Source organism: Sabethes cyaneus, chromosome 2 (assembly GCF_943734655.1).
Source record: "Sabethes cyaneus chromosome 2, idSabCyanKW18_F2, whole genome shotgun sequence".
Taxonomy (NCBI): Eukaryota; Metazoa; Arthropoda; class Insecta; order Diptera; family Culicidae; genus Sabethes; species Sabethes cyaneus.
In genome coordinates, this window is record NC_071354.1 from 223,007,510 (window position 1) to 223,022,414 (window position 14,905).

General features: G+C 40.0%; 1 long non-coding RNA gene across 2 annotated transcripts; it reads left to right on the top strand.

Annotated features, from left to right (window-relative positions):
• Positions 1 to 1,093: 1,093 nt before the first annotated feature.
• LOC128734072 (uncharacterized) lies at positions 1,094 to 8,283 on the top strand. Of its 2 annotated transcripts, XR_008411964.1 has the most exons (4): positions 1,094 to 1,481; positions 1,819 to 2,201; positions 2,272 to 2,427; positions 7,129 to 8,283. It is a non-coding gene; the product is annotated as an uncharacterized LOC128734072 (long non-coding RNA). The 2 variants fall into 2 exon arrangements; XR_008411963.1 differs by lacking the exon at positions 7,129 to 8,283 and having other exon boundaries at positions 2,272 to 3,231.
• Positions 8,284 to 14,905: the final 6,622 nt, after the last annotated feature.

Sequence of the window (14,905 nt, forward strand, 5' to 3'; positions counted from 1 at the left end):
ACATGACTGTGAGGAACGTGCTGCTCGAGCCAAAGAAGCTGAGACAGAATTTCTGGTTTTGCAATTTTTAATACTTTTTAACGTCATTTAATTTAGCATTCACCTGTTTACTTAAAACAATCATTCAACAGTTTCAGTTTTGAGTGCTGATTTAGTGCTTGAAAACATTGAATTGCCGGCCGGTCGGCAGTAAAATTTTATTCCCACAAGCTCAATACAATGGCGCTAACAGAGACCGAACGAGATTGAATGAACAGGTTGGTTTTTCGAAGGTGACGATTGTAAAGCTAGAATTGAGTAATAATTAAAACTACTTTAAAGCAAAAATTAAATCGAATAAAGCGTATCCGAGAACTTAAGAGCAGTCGTTCAGATTTAACTAAGGGAAACATTAACTACAGGCGATCTAAAGATGGCAATTAAAGTCTCTCTAGTGTGACTGATAAAGGTGACATACATTAAATTATAAAAGGACGGTTAAAGTAACTTTTATCGTCGTTTGATTGAGGTATAAAAATCAGTTGGCAGTTTGAGGCAACTGCAGGACACGGAGCAGTCAGTGTGTGGTTATTGGTATCGATTGTGTGGTTTTCCACATAAACCCGATATAGCATTTGTGGCTTAGGTTTTGATTGTTGGAACCAACAAACAGAATAACTGAATAGAGATTTCTGTACAATATTAATTTATACAATACTGCTTGTTCCTGCATGCTTCAAAACAAAGGGTGATAAAAAATCAATCAATTTTCACATTATTTCCATCGCAAACATAGTCGTTATATAGCAATTTTATGCGATCCGGTAAAGATGTGTAGCAAACGTGTGTCGGTATGGGTTCGAGTGCCTGCTGGGTGTCGTTCAACCAATTCCCACTTGTACCTTCCTACGTTCAAAGTGACAGCCTGCAAGTTCAGCGAAAACTACTACCACCGCCGCCATGGTAACACGAGAGCAACGCTTCTGACGTTGTATTGTATCACTGACCTACCCTTACGTCGGTGGTCGTCGCCGTCGTCGTCGTCGTCGTCGTCATGTACCGGTTTATCAGTTCTACCCTACCTCTCGGACGTAACGGAGTTGTTGTTCCACTTCATACCACTACCGCTTGTTTTCTTCTGCCCGCCCCACCAGCCGGCCTACCGACCGCTTATGTCTGCTCATGTGAAGACCGGCAAAGTGCTTTTCTTCTATCACACTTGCCACTCCAGCCAGCCATAAACTTGAACTCCAGCCAGCTTGCCAGCTTTGATCCGGATCACGGCGCGGAATGATGCTCTGCTCTGCTCGGCTCTGCTGCTGCGAAGGCAACGCGCTTCAAGCCAACAACGCGAAAGCTGCATCTGCATCAGGGCCTTGAAACACTCGGTAGCTGGAGCTGAGCTGAGCTGTTGGGGCCTGGCCTGGCCTCGGCTAGGAGTTTATCGTTTATCATGCGATGCGTTTCTCTCTGAAAGAGGAGGCAATGCGCTGTGCAAAAGGGTAAGTGTGGATTACACTTTGCATTTATCTAGGAAAGTTTTTAGCCAAAGTCAAACTCGTATACTTATATGAAAAGCCGTAAATCTTCTGCTGAAAATGGTTGCTTGTTGAGTATCGTACGGGGTGGCTTGTTTGGCAGAAAATTTGAAAACTTCAGCACAGTGTCTTAGTAGAATTTTAAACACGAGTGAGAGATAAATTTCTTTTTTATTCATAGAAATACAAATTACCTGTAAGTTTTATTAAACGAGAAAGTTATTTAAATGTTTAATTCTTAATTTTGAATTATGAAACGTTTATCATTATTAACCAAATACTCCACTGCTGTATACTTCAGGTTACCATTCCAACCAACGGCGGGTGCACCGGATACTTCTGATACTTGATTCCAACCGATGTTTTCGCATCGGCCGCACAGTGGAACGCACGAAACCGTAAAGCACATGACACTCGTTCAAAATAATTACCTTTACAATTTAATTAAATTGAAACAGACGAGGAGGAATCGGTATTCCAAATGCAGCAGCTCGACTCGAATCGTAGCTCGCCTCATTTTCCACTTTGCACGATTTAATGTGGTTATCTCACTTGCAAACGTTTTCAGTGCCCCAATCAATCATTATCGAGTCGGGGCCGGTGGTGCTTTCAGAGATACGCCGCCGCCGCCGAGAGTGCGGGTTCCATAAATGATGGTGGGACCCAGAATTAACACCGGTCCAGGTGGGTTTTCCTCCTATATAATTGTTTAAATTCTGATGCACAATACAGTATTAAAAATTGATTTTTTTAGTTTCATTCAAATCAAACCGACTAGCTAGAAAGAAGTACAAAATCCGTACTGCCTGTATATCGATGGAATGAGAAAACCTTTCCGCATTCTGTCAACCGGTGTAATGCTTTTGTTACCCCAGCAGCAGTGCCGCGTCGTCCTTAGGTTACGCTAACGGTAAGGTATCGGGTCGAAAATTGTACGAAGTTCGGGCAGATCATATTTCAATATTTTCAAGCCATCAGCAAGCATATAATTGAAACCGATAGCAACAACGATTGAGGTCGTTGCCGGATTCGTCGGGTATCGTGTTCCAGTTTCCAATTGGCGATCGTCACCAATCACCATCGTAAGCAGCTCTGTATAGCAAATGATTCGGAAAAGCCAGTGTACCACTAAATTGCTTTCCTATTAAGCTTCCTAATGCATTAGAAAAAAGTTACATATTATGCATTGGGGTCGAAAACGACCCAAGTTTTGCAACTGCTCTCATTCATCCATTTTCAATTTTGAAGGCAAATGGCCACATCAGCATTGGTCTCAGAACATCCGGTACCCGGTTTTCGGGAACATTTTTGTATTTTAGGATAACACGTCTTGCGTCACATTAAATCACATTGGCTTGATCAAATAACACTGTTGGAATTAAAATAAGGTCATTTTCATATGAGGTAAAGAAAACGGTACCAAATAAGGTACCTTTCATATGAGGTAAAGAAAACGAAATTCGGATTGAAAATGGATGAATGAGAGCAATTTCAAAACTTGGGTCGTTTTCGAACCCAATGCCTAATATGTAACTTTTGACGTAGGACTACGTCTTACGGCAAGTTTTGAGATAGGGTGTCATTCCAAAAAATCGAAAAATGCGAGCGTCACGAAAAATGAAAGGTTTTGAGCGCTAATAGCTCAGCGTTTTTCCGATCGATTTTCAATATTCTTACACCAATCGATCGGAAAATCTTCTAAGAATTGACCCAAATGAAGAAAAGTATGGATTCTTGATGTTAAACTATTGAAAAATTGAAAATAATGAACCTATGTTTTACCAGAAATTTCGCTTCGTGATTGGTTGGAAGATTCTTTACGATGATCTAAACCTATACCAATTTAATATTTGTGCTTGGGAAGTAAGCCAAAACAAGTGACAAAGTTTCCTCATTTCAACAAGATTTCATAACACCGCGGTTCAACCTAGACCATTTTGATGTCCTTGCTTGGGAAGTACGCCAGAGAGAGTGACAAAGCCCCCTCGAGCCAACAGATTTCTTGCGAACGCGATTAAACCTAGTCCAATCTGATGTCTGTGTTAAGGAAGTGTGCCAGAAAAAATGACACAAGTTCGTTGTCCCAACAGATCGCAAATTCTTTACTGCGAGACGATTAAACGTCGGCGAATTTGATATCTGTGTTGGAAAAATGTGCTACAGCTGTAGTGTTCGGTTATAATACAGCTCTGTATGAATACGCATGCTTGCCGTTTCATTAGAAGTGTAGTGAAAAGATGTGCTGTTGATAAAATAGGATTGAATTGGTAAAATCCCTTCAACGTGGAAAACCATGGATAATAAAAACAATCTTTAATTTCAGTAAGGTAGCAGGAAAGTAATAGTTTGTGTTCTTGATTTTGTTAAATTGTTGTCAAATTCACAATCTTTTGAGAATTGAACGTATGCAATGTTACTTTGATAAATGTTACATACAATGCATGTAGCATGTATATATGTTGCATATAGCATGTATACATGAAGAATCGAATGATTACAGGCATGAATACATGCTACTATTACTACAAAGAGACTTACGTAGTCCTGCGTCACCTATATATGCGGTCGTGTTTTGTTCACAACCCCTCTGATTTTTTTTGCTATGGCTCTTCTAGATGTCGCTGAAAGCTGAAACTCCCCCACAATGCTAGTTTCCAAAAGTTAGGAAAAGTCAGAAAATTTCATGTATCGAGCTCGTTCCGTTACTGAGTATAAAGCTTTGTAAGTATGCCGTTGGGTCGAAAACGACCCCAATGCACTAGGACGGTTAATCAATGATATTTGAACGTAACAATTATTTTTCTGAAAATACACTTAATTTCCAACAGCTTTTCCTTTGACATCATTTTAATCGAATGAGTAGTTTTCAAGATACGATTTTTGAAAAAAAAATCTCATTTCTAAAAACGCCCTTTTGACAAGTTAACACATACAAGTCTTGACAAAAAACTGGTGTTCAGTAAAATTTCATCCCATTCAAAAATAATCGAAACGAAAATGACTTTTTTCAGCGTTTTAAGCTGGAAATCTATGCCTATAAAAATGGATTTCGGTCTGTCGGCGTGAAAATTTCTATATAGGGGTTTTTGGGGCCAGGGAAGGTTCTTATGATGGTCAGAGACCCCTCGCCCCACTAAGAGGGGGGGCTCCCATACAAATGAAACACAAATTTCTGCAAAACTCGAGAACTAATCAAGCAAATGGAACAAAATTGGACATGTGGGTGTTTTTGGAAACAAGAATTTTTTCTATGGTGAATCGAGACCCCTCTCCACTTTAGGAGAGGGGGAGGGGGGGCTCCTATACAAATGAAATACAAATTTCCTCATAACTCGAGAACTAATTAATCAAATGGAACCATATTTGGCATGTGGGTGTTTTTGTAGGCAATTTTTTTTATGTTCAATTGAGACCCTTCTCCTCTTTAGGAGGGAAATTATGGCCCTCTCCCCCTTCAATTGTTGGGGGGGGGGGGAGGGGACTTCTATATAAATGAAATACAAATATCCTCATAACTAGAGAACTAATCAAGCAAATGGAACCAAATTTGGTATGTGGGGGTTTTGGAGGAAGGAATTTTTTTAATGATGGTTCGAAACCCCTCACCCCTGTGGTAGGGGGATAACGACTCTCATACAAATAAAACAGAAATTTTTGCGTAGCGCAAAAATTAATCGAACTCGAAATTTTAGACTCTTGCTTAAAACATTAGTCAATAACAAGACCACCAAAAACTATCAATAGTAACATTAGATAATTCAGCACGAAACATCCACAGACCGCGAGTGTTGCCGGCAACCTGCTGTCGGAAGCGCCGGCCACTGCGGGGGACGGCCCCCCGTAGAGATTACCTCTATCTAGGTTTATGTATTTTCCTAGATCTACTGACCTCTGTTATTTTCCTTCAGTTGGGTCACCCCTGCGAAATGGTACTTTCAACGAAAAGATTTGCCGTGAAATGGTACATTCCGCATAAGGTTTTTCGCGAAATGGTATTCTGCGAAACTCTATATTCCGCGTTATGGTCTACCGAGAATTGGTGTGTTCCACAAAATGGTATTCGGCGAAATGGTTTGTAATGATGGCGAATATTTAAATGCTATCCGCTTTATTTTATCAGGCTAAGCAATGGGGGGAGTTGTTTTCTACTTTACTGCGAGGAAAATTTGTATATTAAAACACCCATGAACTCCTCAGAAACTTGCAAAACTCGAGATTGTGACAAAGGCCATTCGAGATTCACGATTTATGTGTACAACACAGTTTAATTTGTGGCAATACAAAGTTTGTCGGGTCAGCTAGTACTCTATAAAGTCCGCAATCCATCGCAACCACGATCCTCATAACCATTACGATTATCGACCGATAACACTTTCGGTCTCAAGTAGCGCCATGTTGCCGTCTCTATTATGGGGTAAACAAATACGTGTTCATGAAGATACCATGAAGCATTGAAATCGCCATGTGTAACATGGGAGGGATGGAATGGTTATTCTTGCTATTAAAACCATTTTTATGGCCTTGTAAAAATAGAAAATAACCAACATTAGGTATGCAATGGGTTAACGATCAGCCTAAATGCTGCAATTATTCCATCACATCTATCCAATAGATAAAGCAAATACAAAAGAATCTAATCTCTTTTTACGTCGGATATGTATCTGAAAATCCAACGTTAGCATATAAATGGTTTAAGCAATAAAATGACTGAATAGTCAGCTATTACAAATCATATTTATGAAAGGTTAATAATCTTTTTGTCGATTCCATTTCGTATAGGAATTATGCTTGGGCGTTAAATAGTTTTGGTGTGTCAATTATTATCAAAGGAATCAAAGAAATAGAAGGGGACGTGAAGTAAAGGCGTAGAGGAGTCCGCTGCAGGTTGAGACTTTTGTATGCGATCAATAAAACTTTTTGATTTTAGAAGAGCGCTTAGGTTATTTTCGTTAAGGTCAAATTCATGAAAAAATTGCTACTGGCTGAAAAATTGTTCGTCTTTCATTCGTTTCAAAATTCATTTGATTTGTACACATAGGTTCACACACACACACACACACACACACACACACACACACACACACACACACACACACACACACACACACACACACACACACACACACACACACACACACACACACACACACACACACACACACACACACACACACACACACACACACACACACACACACACACACACACACACACACACACACACACACACACACACACACACACACACACACACACACACACACACACACACACACACACACTAACGGTGACAGTGGATTACCCATCGGTGCACTTGTCAACTGTTGGTAGTAGTCTCCTCTAAATGTGAAATATTTCTCCTCCATGCACAAATGTGTCAGCTTCAAGTATCCTCCCGCCTTTTTTCTCCATTTGATGTCCCTATGTTGTTTCAACAGCCAGTCTTCCAAGAGGCTTATCGATTCTGTCACGGGGACGCTTAGGAACAAGGCCGTAACATCGAAAGAGACCATTATGTCGTCTTCTGTTTGTTCTCCCGATGAATCTGTCGTGAATAAATATTAATAGTGGAATTTAATTTAGAAATAGTTTAACTTTTCTTTAATTTCAGGTTTCGCACACTACTAAGACGCTCCAAAACCTTCAGTCAACAAATGGTCTCCCTCTTGGCCTCACCCAACAGTATAATAATTTTAATTTTTGCATCCAAAACATACAAAATATATCTACAAAAATACCTTAATCAACAACCAAAATACTCCAAAACTTAGCTTTCTAATATCTGAAGAAAATCAGAAAAATCCATTATTTTTCGACCTTCAAGAATAGATTCGCCCTTAAGAGATTAGGTTTTCAGAATTGAAATCTGAGATAACAAATTTTAGAACTAAAGTTATGGAATATAGATTTGAGCATAGCATTTAAAGTATGTAATATAAAGCTATAGAATAGAGAATTAGGATTAGCCGGACCTTGGACATTCTAAGATTTTCTAAATTGGGACAATGGGTTTAACTCAAACGAATCGAATGGTTTCTTAGCTCCAACGTCCAGGTTTAGGATCTTATTCACGATTAAAAATATGGATTAAAGCATATCCTTTTGCCAAAGAGTTCCACAACTGGAGCCAATTAAAATGCACAAGCACGCAAGTGTGCAGAGTTGTCGATCATGGTCACGCTAACGCTGGTAGCCATTTTTAGTACCACTTCGTTAAAGTGCGATAAAATTTGCCTCCGAACCACCGCACCCCGAGGAAGTAAATTTCATCGGCAGAGATTCAAAGTCGCCAATTAAAAACTTCATTCCAACGAAATGATAACAATTCGCGCAGATCCGAGAATGCAAATTGCTTTCGCAGTAAAAGTCTGCCATCAATTTAATCACCGCAAAAAGCATTCCCCGCTTCACGTTTGGCTAGATCAACAAAGCGGGCCGGCGACCAAGTACTCCGGCTTTGGAGGAGAATTCTAAAATCCATCGAGTGCCGCAGTTCGCGTGGAAGGTTTTCAGCATTTTCACGCAGTAGTGGGGTGGTGGGTAGACGACAGATCCTACACAGTGGATGGAATGATCTCAATCAGGGCGAATTTGAATATATGCTGAAATTTTCTAAACAGATAGTATAAAGTTTATATGTTGTACAAGAATAACTCAATAAAGAGTGATCAAATTAATATTACCTTTAATGCACATAACAAAGCTGCCCTGTACTCTAATAGCTAACTATAAAATCTATTGAATAAAAACAGAACGCCAAGTTCCGAAAGCGAAATAGAGCCTACAGATTTAGGTGTATTATTTACATTAAAAATACAAACCACAAATGGCTACCGAAATTAGATAGATTGAATTATTAATCTGTTTTCAAGATTTCTTCGAAATAAAAAGTGGACTTTGTCCACATTGACTCCTGCCCGGACCGCTGTTCCCAGTGGGTGAGCGAACGGAGAAACGCAAACAGTGGATTGTTCTTTCGAAGCGGAAGGCAACCAGATATCTGCTAACGAACGTCGAAAGATGATTGCGAAAGATGGATAGATGCAATTAGCGCTTAGCTGCACTTCCATCCATCCTTCTTCGGCGGGCTGGCTGCTGTGCTTTCTGCCGGGGAACTCGCAAATTTCCCATCCATTCACCATTTATCCGATCCTGGCTTGCGTTTGCTCTCGTCGAGGCTTATGTTTGATAAGAAACTGTGTACCTACTACGAATGCGCTTTGCGTGTGGTCGAATCGAAAGAAAAATCGTATTCACCCACCTAGATTGGGTGCAAATACACTAAACTATAGGAACCGGAAAAAGGGTTCGTTACGATGCTGCTCGGCATGGAACCCGGCTGAAGTCCGTGTGGAGCGAAGTGGGATTTAGATTTGATCGTGTTTTTTTTCTTAAGAAATTCTACTGTCTCTTGTCTTTGTTGGTCAGGTTTGCGAGCAAATGGAAAGTTTTCCATTTCCAGGAATTTACTTTACTGTAATGTAAATTTGCATTTGATTCGCTTTCTGTGAGCTGGCATCGAGTTTCTAGCAAGTGGGAAATTTAAAATTATTATGACAAAGAAGGCCCATTCTACTCCATTACGACCACAAAGCCTATAGAATCCAGTCAGTATATTGACTGTAGGCTCAAGCCTGTTTATCCTCTTACACTAAAAGCATCTATATTTAAACGAACAAGTGAGCTATCAAGTTATCTACCAACAAACGATCTCAGCGCAATAACAAAAAGAGACACAATCAAAGTCCAACTATAAACAACAAACAATCAACATTTACTCGACAACCCATGATCAAAGCGCATCACAATAGGTGAAAAACTTCTGCCTTCTGCCTCCTCCCTCTCAACCGCCTCGCTTCACCGTACCACCGGTAAAGTATCATTTTCCCAACGGACCCATTCGTGTCGTGTAGAGCCTAGCTAGACCTTCCGTACTTCACCGGTCCAGTTTATTAAGTTGTAAAATGCCGTCGTTTTTCTTCATTACACAATGGCACAAGTTCTCCATCCACTCGCTCTGAACGTATGCCACCGACGTTGTCGGCGGCCGCGGAGGAAGAGGTGCACATCGAGCTGACAGTATCAACTGCTCACAAAGCCAGCCAGCCTGCGCCAGCCACCGGTGGAGGAGACAGACGACCCGTGCCCGCGCTAAAGCCCATACCGATCTGACTCCAAACAATTAAGCACCTTTCGGTCTTTAGTCACCTCCCCCTCCTCCTCGTTCCACCCACCTACTTCAACGTCACAACGCTAGTTTCAATTCGGTATGCATGTCGGTACAAGTAAGTTAGGCATTATCAGCTCTTGTAAATCTGCAATGTAAAAAGTGCAGTCATTGTCTGGGAGTTCATCGAGCCATCGAGTCAGTCTGGCAGGCAAGTGCTGGTGGCTTCAATGCGACACGATACGATACCCCCTCTGGGACTTGAGGTCGCAACAGCAACAGCGGTCCGTGGTGCTTGTAGCGGAGCTACTCGGCAGCGCAGTTGGGATGTTACTCGATCTTTGCTTAGTCGGTTGCTTGGTTGGCAGATTCCATCTGCCAAAGGAAGGTGAAGATCAAGTAGGTACCTACCTGCCCAGAGATGAAGATGGAGTAATTTATTGTGTCGACAGATTTTATGGAGATCATCTTGATTGCGCGGTGAGGTTTGTATTTTGCGCGTTTTAAGGCGAACGATGCTGAGGCTGCTTTACAATGCACCTAGAGCCCTAGAGGCATGGTTGTTCTCACGGCACGTGGGTGGTGCGGTGGCGTCTCGTTCAAGGTTGACGCGTGACGGATAACTTTGAACCGCGACGCGGTGAGCCACGGTAGGCTTTTGCCTCTTCTGCTGATTTTCTTGGTTGTAAAATCAACAATTGCAATGCGCTGTTGTGATACTTTATGACCCTTTTATCTATTTCATGTCCTTTTGCTTGTTTGTTTGCTAATCGGAGTTTAGTAACAATTAGCAAGATCTCGATTTTAAGTTTGGGATTTAGGATCTATAGTCTTTTGAAATTTATCATATTCCGACATTTCTATTGTGGATTCTATAACATTAGCCCGAATAACACAAGCCCGAATGTAACACAAACTCGAATGTAACATTAGGAGCTCCATAACCGCAAGGTTGCAGAATCGGCTGGCTACGAAGTCTGTTGTATAAAAACAGAAGGTGTACGGAGTGTAGCACCCAAGCTTTGCTTTCGGATCGGTGTTGCGAAGCCCACACTCGTGTGGTCTAATTTCCTCACAGACGTGTACTCATTCTTTCGGACCCTCGTTGCTATTTATTCATGCACTGCAACGATTTTTTGCGAGTGTGTGTTTAGCTAACAGCTACGGTCGTCGCTCTCGTTCGTCGTTGAAGCCCGAGCTGCTGATACCAATTACTCGCGAGGGTTCGCACTCCCGACCATAAATAGAATCGAGGGCGAAGATGACGAAGAAAAGAAAAAGTAATGCAAAATTTGTATCACAGTTCGTCATTAGCTTCACGGGCAGCTGATCGCTCTTGAGTTTTTCGACTCGCGAATAAGCTACGCAGGAAGACAATGTGAGGGTGTGCGTGCGCGAGTGTGTGGGTAGCAGAATGTCTGCACACAGCAACGGCGGCTTTTTCTTTTACGACTGCGTGAGCGATGTAACCGTTGAATACTATGCTTCGCATACTCTCTCGCGTGCGAGTAGGCATCGTTGACTTCTCGTTCGATTTGCAACATTGCTTTTGGTTTTATTAAATTCCAAGAATACTCAAGAATAAGATCTACAACAATAGTAATTTAACTGCTGTTATTAATTGTTATGTAAACTTTATTTGAAAACTAGCCTCGCTCTAACCTAGCCTATAAATAATGAAACACCGCTTATTCAGTTTAAAAGTCGCAAAAAGCGTTTAAAAGTCGCAAAAGATTGAATCGATGCGAGGACTAGGGAAAACTAACCTAGAAAAACGATTAGACCTAAACAGATGTGATTTCTGAAGGGGAGCTGCCCCCCGCAGTGGCCAGCGCTTCCGACGGCGGGTCACCGGCGAACACACGCCGTTGCCTACGGCCGGCTCGCCCTGAATCATCTAGGAAACGTTTGCTACTAACATAGTAAAAAGGTCCCATATCTTATGATAAGCATATCTCTTATCTGGCTTAACCAAAATCAAAAGTTCAAAAATTTCTGAGTTCGAAAATCATTAGTTATCAGTTTGATTTCGTGAATGCTGCTGTTAGAAGCGTAATTATCAACTTTGATCGGCTGGCTGTGAAGTCTGTTGTATAAAAACAGAAGTATAAGTTTTGAAACCGAGCGTAGCATCAAGGCTTTGCTTACGGATCAGTGTTGCGAAGCCCACACTCGTATGGGCTAACTTCTTCATACGCGCGTACTCATTTTAACAAACACGCCGGCATAAGCATCCCTTTTGGACTCTCGCTTTTATTTAATGATGCACTGCGGGCCCCCCGTGTTCTAGTGTTACATTCGGGCTGTTACATTCGGGCTAGTGTGACATTCAGGCTCGTTTGACAGTCGGGCTAGTGTTATTTTCGGGCTAGTGTTTCATTCGGGCTACTGTTACATTCGGGCTTGTGACATTCGGCCTAGTGTTATAAAACCGGTAGTTTAATTAGAAAAACAGTCGGGTACCAACCGAAAGATCGTGGGTGCGAACCCTACCTGCCATCATCCCACTATATTTTTGGTCTATATCGAAATTGTCCAGTTCATCCAATTAATAATTCTTCACATCACACACTTCCTCACTTTTTTAAAAATAGTTTACGTCATAGCCGCTTAGTTGGTTTCGAGGTACGATGCTGGTCTAACAAGCCAATCGTCGTATGTTCGAATCTTGGATAGGCTTGGCTAGGTCTTGGCTAAATAGAGTCAGTAGGATAGTTGCACTAGCCCCGTAACTGTCCTGTACTCTAATAGCCGGCTGCGAAGTCTGTCGATAAAGAAGGATAAAGTTCTCATCAACAGGACGTTTATGCCCATGGCTTTCCTTTTGCATGACCGCGTATAGCCATCTACAAGTAAATAAGAAAGAAAAAACAGACCCGGTGGTGGATTTAATCCGAGACTTGCCGTGCGAACGTCGGCAACGTACTGCTTTGCTTTTATCACATTGACCAAGACTGTTATAGACTGTTATCTAGTCTATCTGCTCGGTGGTAGAAACAAAGAGCAGTCATACAAATAATATCGTCGCATGGGAAAGTGTGTGACGCGGATACGGGAAGTGATAGAATTGGAAGAATGAAACAACATTAGGTATTAGCGATACTAGCGATAAAAGAGGCTACCCAATTTGGTTTGTATATCTAGGTTGCAACTGAGAGATACGCAATCATATCCGCACGAAAAAGTTATATTTCACGCCACATAAGAACATATACGTACCAAAGATGAGGCAATATACGTGCAAAAATTTTGACAATCATTTGTATGTAATTCTATCTTGCATTCTATACAACAGTTTTTGGAACACGCAACGTAATACTCCTCAATATGCAATCAAGATATAACTAAATGTTACAATCAACTATACTGCTATATAATTTACAGCCATAAGTTGTATATGACGACACGCACAACTACAAAACAATTTATTGTACACTTCGCTTTGACCTACTCTAATCATTATGCAATTCCAATGTTAAACTAACATGTATACGACTTAATGAGGACTTTCTGTTACGATCTTATGTTATCTGGGTACGTAGCAACGCTGGCATCGCCAATTAGACCACCTAATATAGCGGTTTATGGTAGTTTAATTAGCAAAACAGTCGGGTACCAACCGAAAGATCGTGGGTGCGAACCTCAGCTGCCATCACCCCGATATATTATTGGTCTATATCGAAATTTTCCGGTTCATCCAATTATTCATTCTTCGCATCAGACACTTCCTCATTTTACAAACTGTAGTTTAAGGCAACCATTGAACCACCGGACTTTATTTTTAAATGTTATCCGCATATTATTTAAATTATTATTTCTAGTAGTTGGTGTCTTCAATCTATTTCAGAGAACGAAAAAAGCGCAATAACCTCAGCCTAATGCAGCCTGGCTTCCGATCTAAATATCATTAGTTCATTTCCACATTTATTAGCAAAGCTATTCCCAATAACTAAATATATTGCATAGGAAGCGTGTGGTACGGGAGGCCCGGCCCACGCCTTCTTCCTTCCCTTTATTTTCAAGGAATTGAATGGAATTAGGTATTATTTCTAGTTACGCTTGATTCCATGGAGTTCTCTTTGCGGTACATTTTGCACAGCTAGCCTGGCCGCTGACTAGTCTAATGATACATTCATGTAATCTTCATTTTTCAAGATGCTTTCAAAAATAGGCTGCGTTAGTATTAGATTAGCTTAGATTAGAGTATATCTGTACGCCTTTATGTTTATGTCCTTATGTCTTTATATCTTTATGTCTTTATGTCTTTATGTCTTTATGTCTTTATGTCTTTGTGTCTTTATGTCTTTATGTCTTTATGTCTTTATGTCTTTATGTCTTTATGTCTTCATGTCTCTATGTCTTTATGTCTTTATGTCTTTATGTCTTTATGTCTTTATGTCTTTATGTCTTTATGTCTTTATGTCTTTATGTCTTTATGTCTTTATGTCTTTATGTCTTTATGTCTTTATGTCTTTATGTCTTTATGTCTTTATGTCTTTATGTCTTTATGTCTTTATGTCTTTATGTCTTTATGTCTTTATGTCTTTATGTCTTTATGTCTTTATGTCTTTATGTCTTTATGTCTTTATGTCTTTATGTCTTTATGTCTTTATGTCTTTATGTCTTTATGTCTTTATGTCTTTATGTCTTTATGTCTCTATGTCTCTATGTCTTTATGTCTTTATGTCTTTATGTCTTTATGTCTTTATGTCTTTATGTCTTTATGTCTTTATGTCTTTATGTCTTTATGTCTTTATGTCTTTATGTCTTTATGTCTTTATGTCTTTATGTCTTTATGTCTTTATGTCTTTATGTCTTTATGTCTTTATGTCTTTATGTCTTTATGTCTTTATGTCTTTATGTCTTTATGTCTTTATGTCTTTATGTCTTTATGTCTTTATGTCTTTATGTCTTTATGTCTTTATGTCTTTATGTCTTTATGTCTTTATGTCTTTATGTCTTTATGTCTTTATGTCTTTATGTCTTTATGTCTTTATGTCTTTATGTCTTTATGTCTTTATGTCTTTATGTCTTTATGTCTTTATGTCTTTATGTCTTTATGTCTTTATGTCTTTATGTCTTTATGTCTTTATGTCTTTATGTCTTTATGTCTTTATGTCTTTATGTCTTTATGTCTTTATGTCTTTATGTCTTTATGTCTTTATGTCTTTATGTCTTTATGTCTTTATGTCTTTATGTCTTTATGTCTTTGTCTTTATGT